Here is a 15,137-nt window from a genome sequence, read left to right on the forward strand (position 1 = left end):
CATTTATTTGTTAAAGATTTTATTTATTTATTTATTTATTTATTCGAGAGAGAGAGAGAGAGAGGGAGGGAGGGAGAGAGAGAGAGAGAGAGAGAGAGAGAGAGACAGAGATCCCATGCCCGATCACTACAGTTTAAGAAATTAAACTTAAGGGATCCCTGGGTGACTCAGCGGTTTGGCGCCGCCTGCAGCCTGTGGTGTGATCCTGGAGACCCGGGATCCAGCCCCACATCGGGCTCCCTGCATGGAGCCTGCTTCTCCCTCTGTCTGTGTCTCTGCCTCTCTCTCTCCCTCTCTCTCTCTCTCTCTCTCCCTGACTAAAAAAAAAATCCTTAAAAATAATGAATGAATGAATGAATGAATAATAAATGAATGAATAAATAAATAGATAAATAAATAAATAAAATTTTAAAAATTAAAAAAAAGAGAGTTAAAAAATGGAATGGACAGATAACTTGGCGAGGAGGATGTGTGAAGGTATGTAATGCCGCTGAGCGACTCTAGGCTTAGAAAGGGTTACAAGGTTCCACCGTAGGTGACGCCTGTCTTTTGGACCACAACCGAAACACAAAACAAGACCCCCTGTCCCTGGCTCAGAGTAAGGGAGTTCCTGGGTCAGGCTGGAGGGGGTTCCTGTGGTCCGCAGAGTGCAGAACCCCGGTTCAGCCATCTGGACTCTTTTCTTCCTGTCCTCGGAGACAGGCGTGGTCGCAGACGGCACACGCCTGTAAAGGCAAGGCCAGAAGGAAGAACTTCAGCATCCCTTTGGCTCTTCTTTTCTGTTCTTCCGGTTGTTGTGGTTCCGGTGTTGTTGAGCCTCAGCATTTCCAAGCACCTTGTAGGGGCAACCTGGGAGGCTCGCTGAGGTAAAGCAGCTGACTCTCGGTTTCGTCCGCCAGGAGGTGGCACTCTTGACTCGCCCAGTGAGACCGTGGCGACCTCTGGAAGGAAGGTATCAGGCTCAGGGTTTCCGAGGGGCTCGGCTGGCTCCCCGAGAAGTGGATCTGAGTGTCTCCAGGCTGTCCGATCCTATCTGAGTCTTAGGATGCGATTCCAGGGGCCCGTGGCCCGCTCGGTCAGTAGAGAGCACGGCTCTTGACCTCCAGGTCGTGAGTGCGAGCCCTACCTTGGGAGTAGAGATCACTTTGACAAATGGACCCCGGGGGGGGAGGGGGGGCCGGGGGGGGCGCGGGGGGGGGGGAGAGGGGAGGGGAGGGAGGAGGGGAGGGAGGAGGGGAGGGCGGCATGGGGACTGGGGGAGGTCGAAAGAAAGAGAAACAGACGCCATTCTACTCAAGGAAGGCCTTGGTGATACAGGGGATCCTTCCAACGGTGTCTGGTTACAATGAGAACGGATTCCCACCGACCTTCTGAAGAGGATTTAACAATCGCCAAAAAAAAAGGAAGATGACTCACTGAGAGTTTCTGAACTCTGTTCAGGGTTTCTTGGAACTCATTCAGTTCCACGTTGTTCCTTTCTGTTCGGCTTCCATGCAGCTTTTTCATTAGTTCCGGCAACTCCTACTGTATGTAGTTGGACGATCTCCGGATGAACAGACACCGGGATTCGTCCAGAGTGCTTTCCGTGAATCTTCTGAAAGGCAGACCGTATTGTTGCAAGACCTTCCGAACAACACCTGCACGTGACAGGGAGGTCACCCACGGACGGACGTGCCTAAAGACCCGATGAGAATTCATTATAATGCAGTCGAGAGGAAAATCCGACCAGTTTCTGTCACACACACACACACACACACACACACACACACACACTCACACACAACACACGCAGGCACGCACGCAGAGCATTTAAACAGTTCGAATGTGGAGGGATGGCACTCTACCAGGACACGTTACAAGTTTAGGAATTTCATTTCGTGTTTGGAACACCGGCAGCATTCACCCACGCAATATAATCTAAGAGGGCTTATGATTCTTTGTCTGACAGTGCTTCTCATGGTCCTTCCCATAACAGGTAAACGACCTATAGTAGTCAAGAGACTCTATTTAGGGTTTGGCATTCTGGGATCCGCTGAGAATCCACGAACGGATGAAGGAACCAGTAGACAGACAGCCAGGCAGCCAACCAGCCAACCAAAAACATCTCAGAAGTTTTCAAGGCACATGCCTACAAAGGATCACGGATCATAACAAAACGGAAATCTTCATTGTCTCTTTCGCCAAGGTGGCCCCTAGGAGATTCTACAGGTGCTCTTAGAGTTGTCCCCCAAAATGAAGCTCCTTTAACGTGGAGAAGTGTTCACTCTTACGTAGGGGAAGACCGGATAAAAACGAATCCAAAAAATAAAATAAATAAGTAAATAACAGAAAAAGTTAAACAACAACAACAACAACCACCAAAAAAAAAAAAAAAAGGAATCTAAAAACCTTGCTGTTCTGGGCAGGTAAAGGGAGAAACACACACACACACACACACACACACACACCCAAAAACAAACAAACAAAAAAACCCCAACCAAACCAAACCAAACCAAACCAAGCCAAGCCAAGCCAAACAAACAAACAAAAAAGCACATTGTCTTTGTCTTTTCTTCTCTGTTCACACTCTTATCAAGAGTAGACTACCAATGCAAGAGAATCTCGTCATTTTAGCAGAGAGAAGAGCCAAATCTCAGTTGTACACCAGTATACTAGTAAAACCCACTTCTCCCAATCTCAGTCCGTCCTGACCACGCCTACAATTACTTTTCAAAGAGTCTGCTTCTGGGACGCCTTGGGTGGCTCAGCGGTGGTGGAAGGTCTGCCTTTGGCTCAGGGCCTGATCCCAGGGGTCCTGGGATCCAGACCCGCATCGGGCTCCCCAGTGGAGCCTACTTCTTCCCCTGCCTGTGTCTCTGCCTCTCTCTCTCTCTCTCTCTCCCTGTCTCTCTCTCTTTCTCTGTCTCTGTCTCGCTTTCTCCGTCTCTGTCTCTCTTTATCTCTCTGTCTCTCTCTCTGTCTCTCTGTGTCTGTCTCTCTTTATCTCTCTGCCTCTCTTTTCTCTGCCTGTCTCTCTCTGTGTCTCTCTCCCCTTCTCTCTGTCTCTGTCTCTCTTCCTTTCTCTCTCTCTCTGTCTGTCTCTGTCTCTCTTTGTCTGTCTCTGTCTCTCTCTTTCTCTCTCTGTCTCTCTCTCTCTCCCATGAATACATAAATAAAATCCAAAAAAAAAAAAAGAAAACAAAAAACGAATCTCAAAAATCTCCTTCAGAAATCCCCTCTATAATTTCTTTTTCCGTTCCGTCAGTCTTTTTTTTTTATTATTATTTATTTTTGATAGTCATACAGAGAGAGAGAGAGAGGCAGAGACACAGGCAGAGGGAGAAGCAGGCTCCATGCACCGGGAGCCCGACGTGGGATTCGATCCCGGGTCTCCAGGATCGCGCCCTGGGCCAAAGGCAGGCGCCAAACCGCTGCGCCACCCAGGGATCCCCCGTTCCGTCAGTCTTAAGTGTTCTTTCTCTAAATAGCTGGGCTTTGGGACGCCCGTGTGCCTCAGCCTTTGATCCTCTGGCTTGGGCTCAGGGCGTGATCCCAGACTCCTGGGACTGAGTCCCATATCAGGGTCCTCGCATGGAGCCTGCTTCCCTTGTCTCTGCCTGTCCGTGTGTCTCTCATCTCATGAAGAAGTAAATAAAATCTTAAAAAAAAAAAAAAGCCAGAGTCATTTCAGGACAGATTCATTTTCTTTAACCACCACCACCACCACCACCACCACCACCCGCATTTTGTACATGTCTCCTACTATCACACACACAGAGGTTGTTTTCCTTGTCGTTAACCAGTAGTCTCGATTCCATGTGGCAGATTTTTAAAAATTGTACTTATTTTACACTTTTTGAGCGAGGAGAGAGGAGAGAGAGAGAGAGAGAGGGAGCACTTTGTGAAGGGGGAAGGGAGAGAGAGAGACAGAGACAGAGACATAGGCAGAAGCAGGCTCCCCACAGGGAGCCAGATGTGGAAATGGGTCCGGACTCGGACACTCCCCCCCCCCGCCCCGCCGCCCCAGAATTGGGCCCTGACCCAAAGGCCGATGCTCAACCCCTCAACCGCTGAGCCACCCAGGCGGCAGACTGTTAACTCCTAGAAACCTCAGTCTCTGGTGAAAAGCCAGTAGGAACCACGGGCACATTGCCTATCATACCAGAAATCCTTAGATTGTCAACTGGATGAATACATGTGATAGTTTTTAGAAACACGTGTGTGTGTGTGTGTGTGTGTGTGTGTGTGTGTGTGTATGCGTATGTATTGTTGGGCTGGCTGAGAGACAGGGGCACCCAAAATGGCGGACATCTCAAACTGGGTCAAAATGGCTGATCTTCCCATCAAAGCAGCAGCCCTGACCACCACATCATCTCCAGTAAGTCGAAGCCTAGATGGGAAACCGAAACTTTCCATCCAGGACTTTCCAGCCAGGAACCACCCCCACCCCCACCCCCACCCCCTCCCCCGATATTACCCCCCACCCCACCCCCCCAGCCAATCACCTAAGGACACAGTGTTCCCTTGTCTAATTTGTCAAGGGACCCACCCGGATCCAGAGCCGGAACCAAGAAGGCTTAAAAACCCCCACAGTCCCCAACCCCGTGCAACTTCCCTGTCTCTGGCCACCTCTCCGAGTCATGGAACCTCGCCCAGGAGCGCTCCCCATTAAAGCACCCTCGAACCTACTGCCTGGCTCTGCTGGTTTTTTTGTTATTTCTCCGCTGTTCATTTTGTAAAAACCTAACATGTAGGACACAAATTTTTTTTTTTAAGATTTGATGTGTGTGTGTGTGTGTGTGTGTGTGTGTGTGAGAGAGAGAGAGAGAGAGAGAGAGAGAGAGAGAGAGGCAAAGACACAGAGGGAGAAGCAGGCTCCAATGCAGGGAGCCTGACCTGGGACTTGATCCCGGGACTCCAGGATCACGCCCTGGGCTGAAGGTGGCACTAAAACGCTGAGCCACACGGGCTGCCCTGTATGATACAATTGTTAAGGAAGCACGAAACAGGGGATCCCTGGGTGGCTCAGCGGTTTAGCACCTGCCTTCGGCCCAGGGCGTGATCCTGGAGTCCCGGGATCGAGTCCTACATCGGGGGTTCCTGCAGGGAGCCCGCTTCTCCCTCTGCCTGTGTCTCTGCCTGTGTGTGTGTGTGTGTGTGTGTGTGTGTATGTCTCATGAATTGTGAATTAAAATTTTAAAAAAAGAGGAAGGAAAAAAGAAACAAACAAACCTGAAACACGTTTACTAACACACCCAGGTATCTGCAGGTTTCCTGAATCAGACAAAAGAGAAACACAAAAACTGAGGTGGGGGGAGGGGGGAAGGAAGAAAAGGGCAAGGGGTGGAGGAGGAAAACACAACACCACCAAACAAAAAAAAAACCACCTTGGGTGTCTCATTGACTCACACTCTAGTATTTTACCTTCTGTTGGAAAGACAGACGCCAGGTATCCGGTGAACTGAACCCAATTTATCAATTAAGCTAGTTACACCTTCAAAGTTCCAGGTCACCAAAGATTTGGGAAGGTATTGTAAAAGTTTAACCTATAGACCTTTTTTCATCTTTTTCTTTTTTTCTTTCTTTCTTTCTTTCTTTTTTTTTTACCTGCTTGCTCGTAACAAGGAAAAGTACACGAGACAGACAAAATCGATCATTTGAAGTAGTTTCCGTGGACAAATCCTCAGAAGCACAACTTAACCAATCCGTTGAGTTCACAGCAAAAGTTGAGTACGCCCGTCCCTCGGGGCCTGGACCCTCGGGCATCCTTCCGGGTCGGTCCCGGGGGAACAAGGGGATAAGTAGTTCTCCTTTTCTTTGCTGTGCCTGTGGGGTCTAACAAGACACCACACGTGTCTTGTTTCTTTGTAATGAGGTGGCGGAGGGGTGTATCTCGATCACCACCATTCCAGGGCCCACAAACTGTGACGGGAGCACAGCGCATCCCACCGCCCACCCCAACCCCAACGGCGGCGGGGGTGGGGGTGGGTGGGGGCAAAGCTGGTCATCCGTGTGAAGTGTGACGGTGATAGCTCCCAGGACACGTCTTCTTACAGGAAACCCACAGGGACCGCGGATACGCAGAGATGACTGAGGCCGATGTAAATCCGAAGGCCTACCCCGTGGCAGATGCCCACCTCACCAAGAAACTCCTGGACGCTTGTTCAGCAGTCCTGTAATTACAAGCAGCTTCGGAAAGGAGCTCACGGAGCCACCAAAACCCTCCACGGAGGCATCCCTGAGTTCATCCTGATGGCTGGCTGCAGACGCCGAGCCCCTGGAGGTCATCCCGCACCTTCCGCTGCCTGCCGCGCCGCGTGAAGAGAAGAACGTGCCCTACGTGTGTTCGTGCGCTCCAAGCAGGCCCTCGGGTGGGCCTGCGGGGTGTCCGGGTGTCCTAGTGTCATTTGCCAATACGCTCCTGCCGTCTGCTTCGGTAACGTGACGTCGTTCCCCTTCTCCCCCCAAATCCCAACCCATGCCCCTGAGGGTGGCAGGGCAGCAGCCTACCAAAGAGATGTGCTGCAGACTTCGAGGCTACCTGGGTGAGTCAGACAGGCGGCAGCTGACGTAAGGAGTTGAGAAGTGGCTAGGGGAAAAAAAAGAAAAGAAAAAGAAAGAAAGAAAGAAAGAAAGAAAGAAAGAAAGAAAGAAAGAAAGAGAGGGTCCACTGATGATGCCGGAATGAAGTCTGAGCAAGTCACGGAGACGTGACCGGAAGCTACAGCAGAGACCTCGGAATCAAGGAAACATGCTCTCTGGTGAATGGAGTCGTCTTTCACGGACGCTCCGTACAAGGTCTGAGAGGCCTTACGCCTGTTTCCTGCCAGAATCGGATCAGATGTATGTATCCTTTATCACATCAGACGGACAGAGCCAGCCTGTCATTCTGGTGAGCATCCTAATAAAGAAATATCTTCAAACTCCACCGCACCCCCCCTCCAAAAAATAAAGGAAACCAACAACCATGCATTGGCTCCAAAGGCGTAGATGTCGCCCCAGCCCCCCCCCCCCGCCGCCCCGCGTCCTCAAAAAACTCAATCTATGTGTTCCCCACTCCCACTGTCAGGCTCCCGTGGTGGCCCAATGGCTCGGGTGATTTTTGCTCCTTACAGGGGGGCGGCGGGATGAGGAGGGGGGGCGGCGATGGCGTTGGAGGCACCCGGGATGATGGCAGAGGAGTTGACCACTCCATCCACAGGAGTGTTGCAGAAACGGGGGGGGGGGTGTGCGGGGGCCACGGGGGAGGCGGAGGCGCAGAGGCGGCAAGGCAGTCCCCGCCCCCGCCAGGACTGAGACAGATTTAAAGGTTTTTATTTTTTTCCTTTTTTTTTTTTTTAAGGATTTCTTTATTTACTCCTGAGAGACACAGAGAGAGGCAGACAGAGACACAGGCAGAGGGAGAAGCAGGCTCCCCGCAGGCAGGGAACCGGATGCGGGCACAGGACCCCAGGGTATCCCTTCCACCTCCCCAACCCCCCCCCCCCCCCGCATCACGCCCTGAGAGGAAGGCAGCTGCCCAACCACTGAGCCACCCAGGTGTCCACCCGTCCCTCTTGTCCCTCTTTTCCTTTCTCTATCCGTCAACCTTCCAGCCTTCCGCCTCCAACGCCCCCTGTTCCTTCATGTCCGCTTCCTCCTGGAAAACACGACTTGTCCGTAGTTGCCTTTCAGCCCTCTGAAAGAGGTGGAGGTGCAGGCAGTGGGTTGGGCATCGGTTCTGGTGCTCGTGCGTGCGTGCGTGCATGCGTGCGGACTTCGGATTTCTGGCGTCTGCCTGCCTGGCCTGCTTTCCCCGTCTTCTTCATGATTTGGACTCATGGGAAGTGTGTGTGTGTGTGGGGGGGGAGTCGGGTCCTTATTTCTCTGGACCACCTCTTGGGTCCCATCCCACGAGGCATCTTTCTGATGGGGTGACCTGGAAGTCCGAACGTAGGGAATTTTCTTTTCTTTCTTTCTTTCTCTTTCTTTCTTTCTTTCTTTTTATTTTTACCAGATTTTGAGAGAGAGAGAGAGAGAGAGAGAGAGAGAAAGGGGCAGAGACCTAGGCAGAGGGAGAAGCAGGCTCCAATGCAAGGAGCTCGATGTGGGGCTGGATCCCCGGATCCTGTGATCACGACGTGCCCCTAAGGCAGATGCTCCACACGGAGCCACCCAGGCGTCCCCGTTTCTGTATTATAAGGGAGACAGAGAGGCAACCTGTGTTCAGAGGGACGGAAACAGAGCCCGTGTGCTGAGGTTTCTCGGAGCCCTTTGGACCTTTGGCCGGTGCGAAAGCCAAGGGAGCGGGGCCCAGAAACGTTCAAGGCTGAGAATTCCCTTGCTCAATATTCATTTCGCAGATGCCTGATTGCAAGTGGTATGGAATGGAATGGAATGGAATGGAATGGAATGGAATGGAATGGTATGGCATGGCATGGCAAACGTGTCTGTCTGTTTGGGTTACTAGCAGGACCCAGAGAGCCGAAGCTCTCGACCTCAGGGACTTGAAGTTGCAAGTTGGATGCCAGAGATAGAGAGGTAGGCTCAGGCAGGCAGGGCCAGAAAGCTGGCTCGCCCGCCCGGGGAGTCCAGGTGTGAGGCATATGGGATCGCAGGGCAGCTGGGACACAGCCTGGTCCGGATCCACCCAGGTCAGTAGCGTTTCCCGACTCAGGAAAACGTCGGGCGCCCAAGCGGGGCCTTCCTTAGGGATGTTTCGCTCCCCCTCCCCCTCCCCTTCCCCCTCTCCGGGACGGGGACATCTGCACCGCTAGGGGGCGCAGCGGCCGCCGGCGGCGGCGGCAGCGTCTTCCGAACCACCCATGCCGCCCCGGTTCCGGTTCCGGTTCCGGTTCCGGTTCCAGCCCCCGGGAAGGGCGCACTTGGAAACGTCATCCGAGGCGTCCTGGAGCCCTCACCCCCAAAGATCCGGGACACCGGACGGCGGGCTTCTTTCCGGATCGGTTGTAGAAATGTCCGCAAGGGGATCTCTGGGTGGCTCAGCGGTTTAGCGCCTGCTTTTGGCCCAGAGTGCGATCCCGGAGTCCCGGAATCGAGTCCCACGTCGGGCTCCCGGCATGGAGCCTGCTTCTCCCTCCTCCTGTGTCTCTGCCTCTCTCTCTCTCTTTCTCTATCATAAATAAATAAATAAATAAATAAATAAATAAATAAATAAATAAATAAATCTTAAAAAAAAAGAAAAAGAAATGTCCACAACGCCAAAGCTGTCCTTCCTGCCTCACGTCCCCACGCCCTGGCACCGTGTGCGCAGGGAGAGGGGCCCTCCGCTTTGTCGCCACCGCTACAGCAGACAAGAACACGTCCTCAGCACAAGAACGGTCCCATGAGAATCGGCCCCGTCTTAGCTTATTCCCTAGGCGGATACGGTAGGGTGTCGTCTAGAGATAGACGTAGAGCACGAGGTCGCGTGCGGGAAGCAGAGGAACACGCAAGGCCGTGGGGGAAGCAATGGGGAGTAAGAGGGGTGCGTTAGGGATGCCCGGGATCGAATCCCACATCGGGCTCCCAGTGTATGGAGCCTGCTTCTCCCTCTGCCTGTGTCTCTGTCTGTCTGTCTGTCTGTCTGTCTCTCTCTCTGTGTGTGTGTGTGTGTGTGTGACTATCATAAATAAATAAAAATTTAAAAACAAAAAAAAGAAGAAAGAAAGAAAGAAAGAAAGAAAGAAAGAAAGAAAGAAAGAAAGAAAGAAAGAAAAAGAAAGAAAGAAAAAGAAAAACTAAAAAAAAAAAAAAAGGCCAACTTGCGGCAACAGCGGGTGGCCCGGGCAGTCGAGCTCCGCCTTCAGCCCAGGGCGTGGTCCTGGAGACACGGGCTCAGAGTCCCACGTCGGGCGTCCTGGATGGAGCCTGATACTCCGTCTCTCCGTCTCTGACAAAAGAAAGAAAGAAAGAAAGAAAGAAAGAAAGAAAGAAAGAAAGAAAGAAAGAAAGAACAATGAATAATGAATGAATGAACGAATAAAAAGTAAGCACATAAGCAAGTACATCCATCCATCCATCCATCCATCCATCCATCCATCCATGCATCCATGCATCCATCCATCCAAACAAACAAACCTTCCAAGAAAAGAAAAGAAAAAAAAAGGCCAACTTGCGGGAACGGCCGGGTGGCCCCGCGGTCGAGGTCCACCTTCAGCCCCGGGCGTGGTCCTGGAGACGCGGGCTCAGAGTCCCACGTCAGGCGCCCTGGATGGAGCCTGCTTCTCCGTCTTTCCGTCTCTGATAAATCAATCGATCAATCAATAGTAAGCAAATAAGTAAGTAAATACATACATACATACATACATACATACATAGAAACCTCCCCCCCCCAAAAAAAAGGGAGAAAAAAGAAAAAGGCAAACTGGTGGCGACGCATGGGTGGCACGGCGGTCGAGCGCCTCCCTTCGGTCCAGGGCACGATCCCCGAGTACCGCATCGGGTTTCGCGTGCGGTGTGTCTTTCTCCCCGTGCTTAGCTTTCTGCCTCTGTGCGTCTGTCACGAATAGATCCGTAAAGGGGGGGGGAGGAGAGTGTGGCTTATGGACTGTCCCTCCCATATCCTGCCTGCACGTACACCGCGCTCCTAACAGGCCTAGCCCTGATGCGTGCCTGAAGTGTTGTGAGAGGTAAGTGGAAAGTCCCTGCCCACAAGACTAGTGCATCCAAGCTCAACCCAGCGATTTCCTAGTATTTCCTGTGTGAGCCAGGTGCGACATCCTAAATGCCATACGAGAGAAGCTAGCTGAACGCCTTGTCCGAAAGCAAATTACTTCGGAGATTTGAGCTAACCCTCAGTCCCTCACAGTTGCACACTGCCTACAGAAATAGTTTCCAACATCTGACCACAGCCGTTTGTCAGAGGCTTGTGAGACACAAGTGGAATAAGCAGACCTGGAGGGTGTCTCCTGCTGCAGTGGAGTGGTTTTCTGGGTACCTCCTGGCTTAGAAACTGTTACGTTCTCAGTGCCTGAGGAACGCAGCTAGTTGAAAGCTGGCTTGTAGGCGTGCTTCCTTGTGCGAGCTGAGTTCAGTGCAGGAGCCTCCCGCATTCTGACTGCCCATAGACGTAGGTCCCAGCATCCTTATGTTAGGTGCCGGAAGAGGTTGTGTGAAGAGCATGTGGAAGTGACAGGATTCTCCTCAGGTGTATCTGATCTCAATGCAGACATTGCAAACGTCCTTGTTCAATGAGAGTGTAACTCGGTCCTAGCTCCCATCAAAGTGTCTAGCAGACATCTGCCTGAAAAGCATACACACTTCCGAGAGTTGGGCTTATGGACTGTCCCTCCCACATCCTGCCTGCCCGTACACCGCGCTACTAACAGGCCTACCCCGATGCGTGCCTGAAGTGTTGTGAGATGTAAGTGGAAAATCCCGGCCCACAAGACTAGTGCATCCAAGCTCAACCCAGCGATTTCCTAGTATTTCCTGTGTGAGCCAGGTGCGACATCCTAAGTGCCATACGAGAGAAGCTTCCTCAACGCCTTGTCCGAAAGCAACTTACTTCAGAGAGTTGAGCTCACCCTCAGTCCCTCACAGTTGCACACTGCCTGCACAAAGAGTTTCCAACATCTGCACCACAACCGTTTTTCAGAGGCTTGTGAGATGCAAGTGGAAAAAGCAGACCTGGAGGGTGTCTCCAGCTGCAGTGGCGTGGTATTCTGGGTACCTCCTGGCTTAGAACACTGTTACGTTCTCAGTGCCCGAGGAACGCACCTTGTTGAAAGCTGGCTTGTAGGCGTGCTTCCTTGTGCGAGCTGAGTTCAGGGCAGGAGCCTCTTGCATTCTGACTTCCTGTAGACATAGGTCCCAGCATTTATGTTAGGTGCCAGAAGAGGTTGTGTGAAGACCATGTGGAAGTGACAGGATTCTCCTCAGGTGTATCTGATCTCAATGCAGACATTGCAAACGTCCTTGTTCAATGAAAGTGTAGCTCGGTCCTAGCTCCCATCAAAGTGTCTAGCAGACATCTGCCTGCAAAGCATACACACTTCCGAGATTTGGGCTCATGGACTGTCCCTCCCACATCCTGCCTGCACGTACACCGCGCTCCTAACAGGCCTAGCCCCGATGTGTGCGTGAAGTGTTGTGAGAGGTAAGTGGAAGTCCCGGCCCACAAGACTGGTGCATCCAAGCTCAACCCAGCGATTTCCTAGTATTTCCTGTGTGAGCCAGGTGCGACATCCTAAGTGCCATAGGAGAGAAGCTAGCTGAACGCCTTGTCCGAAAGCAAATTACTTCGGAGAGTTGAGCTCACCCTCCGTCACTCACAGTTGCACACTGCCTGCACAAAGAGTTTCCAACATCTGCACCACAGCCGTTTGTCAGAGGCTTGTGAGACGCAATTGGAATAAGCAGACTTGGAGGGTGTCTCCAGCTGCAGTGGAGTGTTATTCTGGGTACCTCCTGGCTTAGAACACTGTTACGTTCTCAGTGCCCGAGGAACGCAGGTAGTTGAAAGCTGGCTTGTAGGCGTGCTTCCTTGTGCGAGCTGATTTCGGGTCAGGAACATCCCGCATTCTGACTGCCCGTATACATAGGTCCCAGCATCCTAATGTTAGGTGCCGGAAGAGGTTGTGTGAAGAGCATGTGAAAGTGATAGGATTCTCCTCAGGTGTATCTGATCTCAATGCAGACATTGCAAACGTCCTTGTTCAATGAGAGTGTAGCTCGGTCCTAGCTCCCATCAAAGTGTCTAGCAGACATCTGCCTGCAAAGCATACACACTTCCGAGAGTTGAGCTTATGGACTGTCCCTCCCACATCCTGCCTGCACGTACACCACGCTCCTAACAGGCCTAGCCTCGATGCGTGCCTGAAATGTTGTGAGAGGTAAGTGGAAAGTCCCGGCCCACAAGACTAGTGCATCCAAGCTCAACCCAGCGATTTCCTAGTATTTCCTGTGTGTGCCAAGTGCTGCATCCTAAGTGCCATACGAGAGAAGCTAGCTGAACGCCTTGTCCAAAAGCAACTCACTTCGGAGAGTTGAGCTCACCCTCAGTCCCTCACAGTTGCACACTGCCTGCAGAAAGAGTTTCCAACATCTGCACCTGAGCCGTTTGTCAGAGGCTTGTGAGACGCCAGTGGAATAAGCAGACCTTGAGGGTGTCTCCAGCTGCCGTGGAGTGGTATTCTGGGAGCCTCCTGGCATAGAATACTGCTACGTTCTCAGTGCTCTAGGAACACAGCTAGTTGAAAGCTGGCTTGTAGGCATGCTTCCTTGTGCGAGATGAGGTCAGCCAGGACCCTCCCGCATCCTGACTGCCCGTAGACATAGGTCCCAGCATCCTTATGTTAGGCGCTGGAAGAGGTTGTGTGAAAAGCATGTGGAAGTGACAGGACTGTGCTCAAGTGAATCTGAGTCCAAACCAGACATTGCAAACGTCCTTGTTCAATGAGAGTGTAGCCACGAGACTAGTGCATCAAGCTCAATCCAGCGAATTCCTAGTATTTCCTGTGTGAGCCAAGTGCTGCATGAAGGAGTGAGAAAAAAGTTGTGTGAGGGAAAGAGCCTAGATTCTCAGGGCACTGTGTAGAATAAGCTTGCCTTCCATACACCTGATAAAAATCTGCATTTGGGATTGGTTTATTTTATTAAGACAATTTCTAACACCATGTCTCAGGAGGTCGTAGCAGTGAAAACTAGGCCTTCTACTCTGTTTGACCTGTGCAGGAGAGTGGTGTCCCCCCCCCCCCCCCCCCCCCCCCCCGCCCATGTCACAAGCCCAGTACATCATGGCATCTTACCTTGGCTCAGTATGTATTACGTTGAGAAGACTGAGGAAATAGACTTCAAGAAAGGCCACTCTGCTTAGGCTATTTGATGCTCACTCTGATATGAGCTGATAAAGATTAGGCCTTCAGTTTGGTTATAACACAAATCAGAGAAGGGCAGAAATCACAGTGAATGATAGAATCAAGATTCATAGAAGTCTTGTCATAGCTGGAGCAATGGAAAATTCTAACAAGGGGAAATTTAATAGAGATAAGCCAACTCTTCACACATGCCCTCTACGTAGCAGGTGAAGGGTCTTGCCTTAGTAGCAGATTGTTTGAAATGACTTAGGAGATTTAGTTCACAATATGCTGAAGCAATCTCACAGTGACTGTGACATAAACTTGTGAACTGGGGATGCCTGGTGGCTCAGCGGGTTTAGCACCTGCCTTCAGCCCGGGGCATGATCCTGGAGACCCAGGATTGAGTCCCACGTTGGGCTCCCTGCGTGGAGCCTGCTTCTCCCTCTGCCTGTGTCCTGCCTCTCTCTCTCTCTCTCTCTCTCTCTCTCTCTCTCTTTCTCTCTCTCTCTCTCTCTCGTCTCTCATGAATAAACAAATAAAATCTTTAAAAAAATAAACTTGTGAACTGTAAAATATAAGATGAAGGACAGGGAGAAGGGGGTGGGAGGTTGATGGTATAGCATAATTCTATGGTCAGCCTACCTCTGAAGAATTGAGACAGAAGTTGGAATATTTTTTTCTGAAATAAAAAGATACTATATCTTGAAATATCTGAATGGTTGTGACATGAAAGAGATATCAGTAGACTTGCTTTGGGTGGAAGTTAAGGGGGAATAGGCTTTTGCTGACCTGAAAGTAGAACTTTAAAGGTTTAAAAGTTTTATAAGTTTAAAACTCTGAGCCTACTGGTAATGAAATAAGCTAATTCCAGAAGGTATATGCTGCTCATCATTAAGTGTTCAAATAGAATGTAAAGGAAATTCACGCATTAGAAGAGGTGTTGGACGAGATGACTTTTAGGCCTGCTTGTGGCCCTGCAAGTCCATGATTCTTTGATTCAGATATAATTTACTGGGACCTTCATTTAAACAAAATTTCCTTTGCTGCTCCATTATTAGGTGACAGAACTAATTTAATTCAATAAACATTAACTAAAACTTATAGTGTATAACATCTTATACTAAAATTGGGAAGTACAGACACAATCCCTACCTTTATGGAGCTAAATTTGAGAAACTTACGAGCTGTATCACTGTAGAATAGAATAACTAGTGTGATAGAGGGGAGAAAGGAGGATTAGGGAAAGGAAAAAAGAAAGGCTCACCTAGGAAGGAATATTTGATGGGTTATATGTGAATGAAACCAATGTCAAGAAAACATGTTTGTATTAGAATTGGAAATTTAATTTATAGAGACACACTGGATACAGTGACATTC

At 50.6% G+C, this 15,137-nt stretch overlaps 1 pseudogene; it reads left to right on the plus strand.

Annotated features, from left to right (window-relative positions):
* Positions 1-5,615: 5,615 nt before the first annotated feature.
* Positions 5,616-6,528, plus strand: LOC121483922 (annotated as a pseudogene).
* Positions 6,529-15,137: the final 8,609 nt, after the last annotated feature.

Source organism: Vulpes lagopus, unplaced genomic scaffold, assembly GCF_018345385.1.
Source record: "Vulpes lagopus strain Blue_001 unplaced genomic scaffold, ASM1834538v1 ctg534, whole genome shotgun sequence".
Taxonomy (NCBI): Eukaryota; Metazoa; Chordata; class Mammalia; order Carnivora; family Canidae; genus Vulpes; species Vulpes lagopus.